Source organism: Symphalangus syndactylus, chromosome 1 (assembly GCF_028878055.3).
Source record: "Symphalangus syndactylus isolate Jambi chromosome 1, NHGRI_mSymSyn1-v2.1_pri, whole genome shotgun sequence".
Taxonomy (NCBI): Eukaryota; Metazoa; Chordata; class Mammalia; order Primates; family Hylobatidae; genus Symphalangus; species Symphalangus syndactylus.
In genome coordinates this window covers 36089949-36097906 of record NC_072423.2, presented here as the reverse complement: position 1 = coordinate 36097906, position 7958 = coordinate 36089949, and the positions used below count along the sequence as shown (strand labels likewise).

Sequence of the window (7958 nt, the reverse complement as noted above, 5' to 3'; positions counted from 1 at the left end):
TGTACAGTGTGTATAAAATCTACAGTAGTGTCCAGTAATGTCCTAGGCCTTCACATTCACTCACCACTCACTCACTGACTCACCCAGAACAACTTCCAGTCCTGCAAGCTTCATTCATGTTAAGTACCCTGTACAGGTGTACAATTAAAAAAATATATTTTAAACTGTACTTATACTGTGCCTTTTCTATGTTTAGATGTGTTTAGAGACACCAATACTTGCCATTGTGTTACAATTGCCTACAGTTTTCAATACAGTAACATGATGTACAGGTTTGTAGCTTAGGAGCAATAGGGTACCCCATAGAGCCTAGGTGTGTGGCAGGCTGTACCATCTAAGTTTGTGGAAGTGCACTCTATGATGTTCAAACAATGATGAAATCACCTAATGATACATTTCTCAGAATATATCCCTGTTGTACTTGCTGCAACCTGTGAAATTTCAACACACAGCCAAATTCTATTTTGCTTTTTTAAAGTTTTTTTTTTTTTTTAATCTAGGTCCCAGAATAGCAAGATTTGGATCAACATAACACAAATTGATTTCTAAAATTGAGTAATTAAGAATGATTCACAAATAGAGCATTATAACCAAGTGCCCTAGGGCATTTGCAAAGCTGGGAGGCTGAATGGGTTATGGTGGCTGCCTGAGGATTCTGGGAGATGAGGTTGTCTTTCCTTCTCTGACTCTATTGCCGGCCGCTTCCTCCTCACTTCCCTAAGGCAGCAAGGGGTGCTGGATCCTTCCCAGCTAGAAGTGCCTATTGCACAAGGCATATGGATGTAGTTAGGAGTGGGGTGGGGCTGAGGCAGTGAGGATCCCACCCCTGTCTATTCCTAGTGCATGTTCAGATAATTTTGGACAATCAGAACTTTTGACTTGTTCTACAGCAACCATCAGAGAATTATTAATAAATGCTCTTTTGGGGGGAGCTTGTAAGGTCTTTGATCTGTGGGAAGATAAACACTTACTCTTTATTTTGTTTCTATCCTAGAGCTTGGAACAATAATCAAAGTGTGAGTCAGTGAGGGTCTGTTAGCCAGAGTTGGCAAAAAGAAATGTGAGATGAAAACCTGAAGAAATCAATAACAGAACTGAATGATGTTGCAATGGCTGGGGGTAGCGACAAAATTTTAAATGCTTCCTCTTTCTGCACAGCGGGACATTCTCAGGGAAAGCACATTTTACGACGGACTCTCCACAGAGCAGAATATGTAATATTTCAACGTAGCAATAATACAGTCAAGGGCAATCAATAACAAGTGCCACTTTTCTACCTGCCTTGATGAATGAAGGTGGGCTCTGGCCTCTCTCCAGTTGGTGCATTTCTGCCTGGCCTGTGCTTGTCAGCCAGGAAAGCATTCACGGCCCCTGGATCCTGCTCCAGGCTGACTTCTCAGCACCCACCTCTGAGTTGTCCTGTCTTGTCTGTCACTACCAGAGAGAAGCCCCCTCGGGCTGCAGGGCTGAGCAGAAAGATACAGTGAGGCCAGCTTAAACTCCACCATCCCCAAACACCGGATCAGGCTCCCATTGGTGCAGATTAATTCCAGCCATAGCATCCTGCACAGGTGGCTCAGGAGGGAGAGCCACAAAGCCTAACGTGACAAGCGTTTCATTTTACAGGACGCTTGCTGAAGACTGGGCTGGAAGAAGAGGAGATTTCAAAACACAACACAATTAGCCCCACGTCACAGGTGTGTACTAAGCAAAACCACAGCCCCAGAGCAGTCTTGGTTCTGAGTTGCACCACAAAGCTGAGGGCCTGGCTGGGAGCACAGGCTGTCACTTTCAAAAGAGATTCTTAGACAGAAAGTCATCACCTATTCATGCTTCATAAGCACACACAGACATTCAAATCCCTTAAAGACAGGATGCTGCACCACTTCAATTAACAGCAAAGTGAGGCCATTTGCAGCTCAAATTCCACCCTTTGCTGATAGTAGAAGGGCTTCCACAAGGAGGCAGTAAGCTGTCAAGCCCAATGCTACAGTGGCCAATTGAAGTACAGGAAAGGGCCAGACGCAGTGGCTCACGCCTGTAATCCTAGCACTTTGGGAGGCCAAAGCAGGCAGATCACTTGAGCTCAGGAGTTTGAGACCAGCCTAGGCAACATGGTGAAACCCCATCTCTATACAAAGTACAATTAGCTGGGCATGGTGGTGTGCACCTGTAGTCCTAGCTATTTGGAGGGCTGAGGTGGGAGGATGGCTTGAGCCTGTGAGGCAGAGGTTGCAGCGAGCCAAGATCACACCACTGCCCTCCAGCCTGGGTGGCAGACCCAGACCCTGTTTTCAAAACAAAACAAAACAAAACAAAACAAAACAAAACAAAACAAAAACAAAGAAATCTAAGAAAGACTAACTTCCTCAGCTCTAGGAAAGATACTTGGGCATTTTTGTGTTTTTCTTAATTTGTGGTACAAAACCAGAAAGTCTTAGTATTTGACTGTGAAAGCTGTCATAATCAAAATAGAGTCACTAATGTGAAGAAAACTGTAACAAATAGAGCTAGAGAAGGCCATGGGAAGAGTGTTCTCACACATGTATGCCTGAGTTTAAAAACTCAACAAAACCACAATCTTGCACAAAGGCCATCACAACCTTACACAAAAAATACTTCTGCAAGGACATTTGCCCGGCAACTGCCTGTTCAACATCAGACTGGTGGTGACCCTCATAGCCAAGGATAATTATTTCAAAACAATTGTGTAATGTATTGTACAATTCTGTAGTTTTATTTGGCATGCATATTCCCATTGCCATGCCTAGGCACAAATAAATCTCTTTTCTTTTAAAGATCCTCTCTCTGTTATTTAGGTTGACATGAGCTTTACTTGATAGGTAAGAAGAGGTACAAATTAGAAATAGCAGACCTATCGGAGGAGGTGAAGCAGCAGCAAACTCATTATCACATGAATGGATGTTCTGTGTAGTTGGAATAAAAAGCTGGGACATTTTACTGGGACCTAAATGGCTTCAAATCAATGCCTCATACAACTGTAGGCATTAGATGGAACAAAACAAAACACCAATAGCGAAACACACAATACTTCGGTAATCATGATAACCAAGTAGGTCTCTATTGATAAAACTTTTACAAAGCCGTTGTTGACACACTGTACCTCAAGTATTGGAGGGAGATGGCCTTGGCATAACCCTTTGTCCTAACATTTATTGATGAGAATCATCTGGTTGGAAGGCCCTTGTAGAGACCACTTAGTTCACTAACTCTTAACCAGGTGACATTACTCACCCCATCTCCTGGCATGGAGCATTTGGAAATGTTTGGGTGTGGTTCTGGTTTTCATAATAACTGAGGATGGGCAGCTTTATAACTGAGAATTAGAGACCAGATGTCAAGGGGCATTAAACATCCTTAACCCCTGTATATGAGCAGTTCCACATAAGAATGATCCCAACTGAAAAGTCAGTAGTGCCTCTGTTAGTCTGTTCTCATGCTGCTAATAAAGACGTACCTGAGACTGAGTAATTTATAAAGGAAAGAGGTTTAACTGACTCACAGTTCCATATGGCTGGGGAGACCTCACAATCATACCAGAAGGCAAATGAAGAGCGAAGTCACATCTTACATGTTGGCAGGCAAGAGAGTTTGTGCAAGGGAACACCCATCTATAAAACCATCAGATCTCATGAGACTTATTCACTACCATGAGAATGGTATAGGGGAAACCACCCCATGATTCAATTATCTCCACCTGGCCCTACCCTTGACGTGTGGAGATTATTACAATTCAAAGGGAGAGTCAGGTGGGGACAGAGCCAAATCATATCAACCTCCACTGGGAAACACCGACTTAGACCAATCACCCCATTATACAGATGAGAAAGCTGAAACTTCAGGTTATGAAGTTTTTTTATCTAAGATCACCCAGATCAGTGACAAAGCTGGGCCCAGGACCCAAGATTCCTGACTCGCACTTCAGGGTATCCTTCCTTAAGTTTCCAGTGACCAACTTTCATAAAATTAGGACTGAGTTTGACAAGTGGGAGGGCACACCTGTGTAAATCAAAAGTCTCTCAGACAGGTCTTAGTCAATTTAGAAAGTTTATTTTGCTAAGGTTAAGGAAGGACCATGACACAGCCTCAGGAGGTCCTGACAACATGTGCCCAAGGGGGTTGGGGTGCAGCTTGGTTTTATACATTTTAGGGAGATATGAGACATCAATCAATACATGTAAGGTGTATATTGGTTTGGTCTAGAAAGGTGGGACAACTCAGGGGTGGGGGGCTTCCATGTTATTGGTAGATTTAAAGATTTTTTGATTGGCAATTCGTTAAAAGTTATTATCAATAGAAAGGAATGTCTGGGTTATGATAAAGGTTTGTGGAGACCAAGTATTTATCAGGCAGATGAAGCCCCCAGGTATCAGGCTTCAGAGAGAATGGATTGCAAATGTTTCTTATCAGACGTAAAGAGTCTGTTTTGTCAGTAATTCAAAAGGGAGGAGGGTATAACGAGGCATGTCCAGCTCCCCATTCCCATCATGGCCTGAACTAACTAGTTGTTCAGGTTAACTTTGGAATGCCCTTGGCCCCAAGGAGGGGTCTATTCAGATGGTTGGGGGGGCCTTAGAATTTTATTTTTGGTTTATACCTGGGACAACAGGATAGCATTTTAAATCAGGACTGCCCTGAGAGTGCCTCCCAGCTCTGTATTAGGCTGACCTGGTGCCTGTGCTCCAAAGCCTCACCTGCTGAGATCCACTAACAAGGCAGTCTTGGTGAGTGGGCCAGATGGTGGAGAATTGTTGTTTTATCACAGGGAGGAGGAGATGCTGAAACTCTGGGTCCTCCAGGAGAGGTGCCACGGTCATAGCAGGCCCTGCACCCCACAGGCAAAGCTTCTTGCTCCTCTCTGGGGGTAGAACTTTCTGCACTCCACACAAATGGATAAGGCATAAAACAGTAGGTTCACCTGCAGCCATCAGACAACAGGCATTTGATTTTTTACATGCTTTTTTGTAAAGCCACATGCAACTCGCTCCAGGCATCCTTTGAGAATGACATCGTCTTTAAAACTCTGCATGGCAATCCCTGACACACTGCTGTGATGCCCAGGGAAGACAGGGCGACCTGGAAGTCCAACTGCTTCCTTAAGGTCATCCAACATTTGGATGATTATCCAAAATGCTTCATTGTGAGAGTAAACAATGTGGGCTCTGAGCAGATGCAGCAGATCCAAATGTCCCTGCAAGGGAAGGCTGGCAGACAAGAGCACCATGATGCATGAGGCTATCCAAGGACATCTGGAAAACAACCCAGCTCTGGAGAAACCATTGCCTCATTTCATTTCCGGGGGAATGTAGGTTTTGTGTTCACCAAGGAGGACCTCACTGAGATCAGGGCCATGCGGCCACTTATGCTGGTGCCATTACCCCATGTGAAGTCACTATCCTCACCTGGAACCCTGGTCTGGGGCCCAAGAAGACCTTTCTTACAGGTTTTTGGCATCAGGAACTAAGATGTTCAGGGGCTCTGTTGAAATCCTTAGTGAGGGGCCACCGATTAAGACTGGAGACAAAGTGGGAGCCAGTGAAGCCACACTGGTGAACATGCAGAACATCTCCCCCTCCTCCTTTGAGCTGATTATCCAGCTGGTGTTTGACAACTGCAGCATCTACAACCCTGAAGTGCTTGACATGGCAGAGGAAACTGCATTCTTGCTTCCTGGAGGGTGTCTGCAATGTTCCCAGTGTCTGTCTGCAGATTGGTTACCCAACTGTTGCATCAGTTCCCTATTCTATCATCAGCAGGTACAAATGGGTGCTGGCTTTGTCTGTGGAGACTGATTACACCTTCCTGCTTGCTGGAAAGGTCAAGGCCATCTTTGCTGCTCCATCTGCATTTGTGGCTGCTGCTCCTGTGGATACTGCTGCTACTACTTCTGCTGCAGCCCCAGACAAAGTTGAAGCCAAGGAAGAGTCAGAGGAGGATATGGAATTTGGTCTCTGACTAATCACTGAAAAGCAACAAACTCAGCTAGCTTTATTTGCAAAACAAGGAAATAAAGGCTGGCTTCTCTTAAAAAGAAAAGAAAAAAGACACATGCAAACAAAAAGAATGACCCCCTGAGGTGAGGTAGTGTTTTTCAGTTTTTCAGCTGAAACAGAGAACAAAAGTTATTTAAAGAGCTTGCAACTTTCTGATGATGACTCTTGCTTGAAATGCTTGGCCTGTCCTGAATTCCCCGTGCTTTGTACCTTCCATGGCATGGATCATGTTCTGTTCTTCCTCTGTAATAACTTGTGCACACTTAGCTGCTCCTGGTGTTAGATCCCAAGCTCTGCAGTGCAGACTCTATTTTAGTCATCTTAAGCCAACACAGTGCCTCACATAGGCACACAGTAGACTTTTCAAAAATGCTTGTTGCATAAACAAGTGCAGACCAACTAACTCAGAACTGAGCCTTTTTCTTTCTGCTGCTGATATGCTGGGGCACTCACAGATATGGGGACCATGTCACTCTCCTTTCATTCCTTAAGGTTTCTCATATGGTTTGGATATTTGTCCATTCTAAAATCTCGTGTTGAATTGTGATCCCCGATGTTGGAGGTGAGGCCTCATGAGAGGTGTTTGGGTCATGGGAGAGGGTCCTTCATGAATGGCTGGGTCCTATGTGTAACAAGAGTGAGTTCTCACTCTATTAGTTCACTTGAGATTTGATTGTTTAAAAAAATCTGGCACCTCCCCTCTCTCTCTTGCTCCCTCTCCTGCCATGTGATATGCTGGCTCCCCTTCCCTTCCACCATGACTGTAAGCTTCCTGAGGCCTCACCATAAGCCAGGCAGATGCTGGTGCCATGCTCATATGGCCTGCAGAACTATGAGCTGAATAAACCTCTTTTCTTTATAAATTACCCAGTCTCAGGTATTCCTTTATAGCAACACAAATGGACTAATATAATATCAAATAGGTCTAGAGTCAGATGGTTGGAGTTGAACCCTGCCTGTACTGTTGACTGTTTGACCTTGAAGAAATTACTTAATCTCTTTGGGCTTCAGGGTCCATATCTGTACAATGACCATGATAACTGTACTTATAAGACTGCTGAGAGGATTCAGTATGGGATAATACATGTGTCATTCCAGAGTATTTTCGAATACCAAAAACCAATTCTCCAATTCTCTGGACACCAACTGGGTGTCCTACAATTTGATTCAATTCTGACACTAACTGTAAGTAGTTAGTTAGTGTCAGATTCCACAGATTTAAGGGTTCAGTCCCACAAGACTGCCTCAACTGCAGACACCAGTCACAAGTCCAGGGTCACTGAACTTCTGAGCAATTGGCTATAAATGTGCAGTTCCCACAACCCTCTCCTCAGGTTCAATAATCTGCTAGAATGCATTTCAGATCTCAGAAAAATATTTTTGTTTACTGGTTTATTGTAAAGGATACAACTCAGGAACAGCCAAACAGAAAAGGTGCATAGGGCAAGGGCTGGGGAGTGCAGGGCGTTTCTGTGCCCTCTCTGGGTGCACTACCCTCCGAGCACCTCCATGTGTTTGCCAGCTTGAAAGCTCTCCAAATCTCATTGTTCAATAGTTTTTATAGAGCTCAATCTCCAGCCCTCCCCCAGAGGGTAGTAAGTGGGGCTGAAGGTTCCCACTCTCTAATCACTCCATCTTTCTGGTGATCAACCCCTTCCTGAGGCTACCTAGTCACTGTATTAGCATAAACTCAGGTGTGACTGAAAGGGGTTCCTTATGAATAACAACAATTCATTATTCAGAAAATTCCAACAGTTTTGGGAGCACCGTGTTGGCAACTGGAGACAAAGACCAAATATATTTCTTGTTATACTTGGCACAGTGCCTGGCTGATGTCATAAACCGTTAGTGGATGAATGTTATCTGTCATCATCAACATCACCATTACCTTCCTCAGTTAAGTCTACTGTCTTGCAATTGAGGTTTTGTAAGGTGTAGATTGAA

At 44.2% G+C, this 7958-nt stretch overlaps 1 pseudogene; it reads left to right on the top strand.

Annotated features, from left to right (window-relative positions):
- Nucleotides 1–5042: 5042 nt before the first annotated feature.
- Nucleotides 5043–5976, top strand: LOC129489566 (large ribosomal subunit protein uL10-like; annotated as a pseudogene).
- Nucleotides 5977–7958: the final 1982 nt, after the last annotated feature.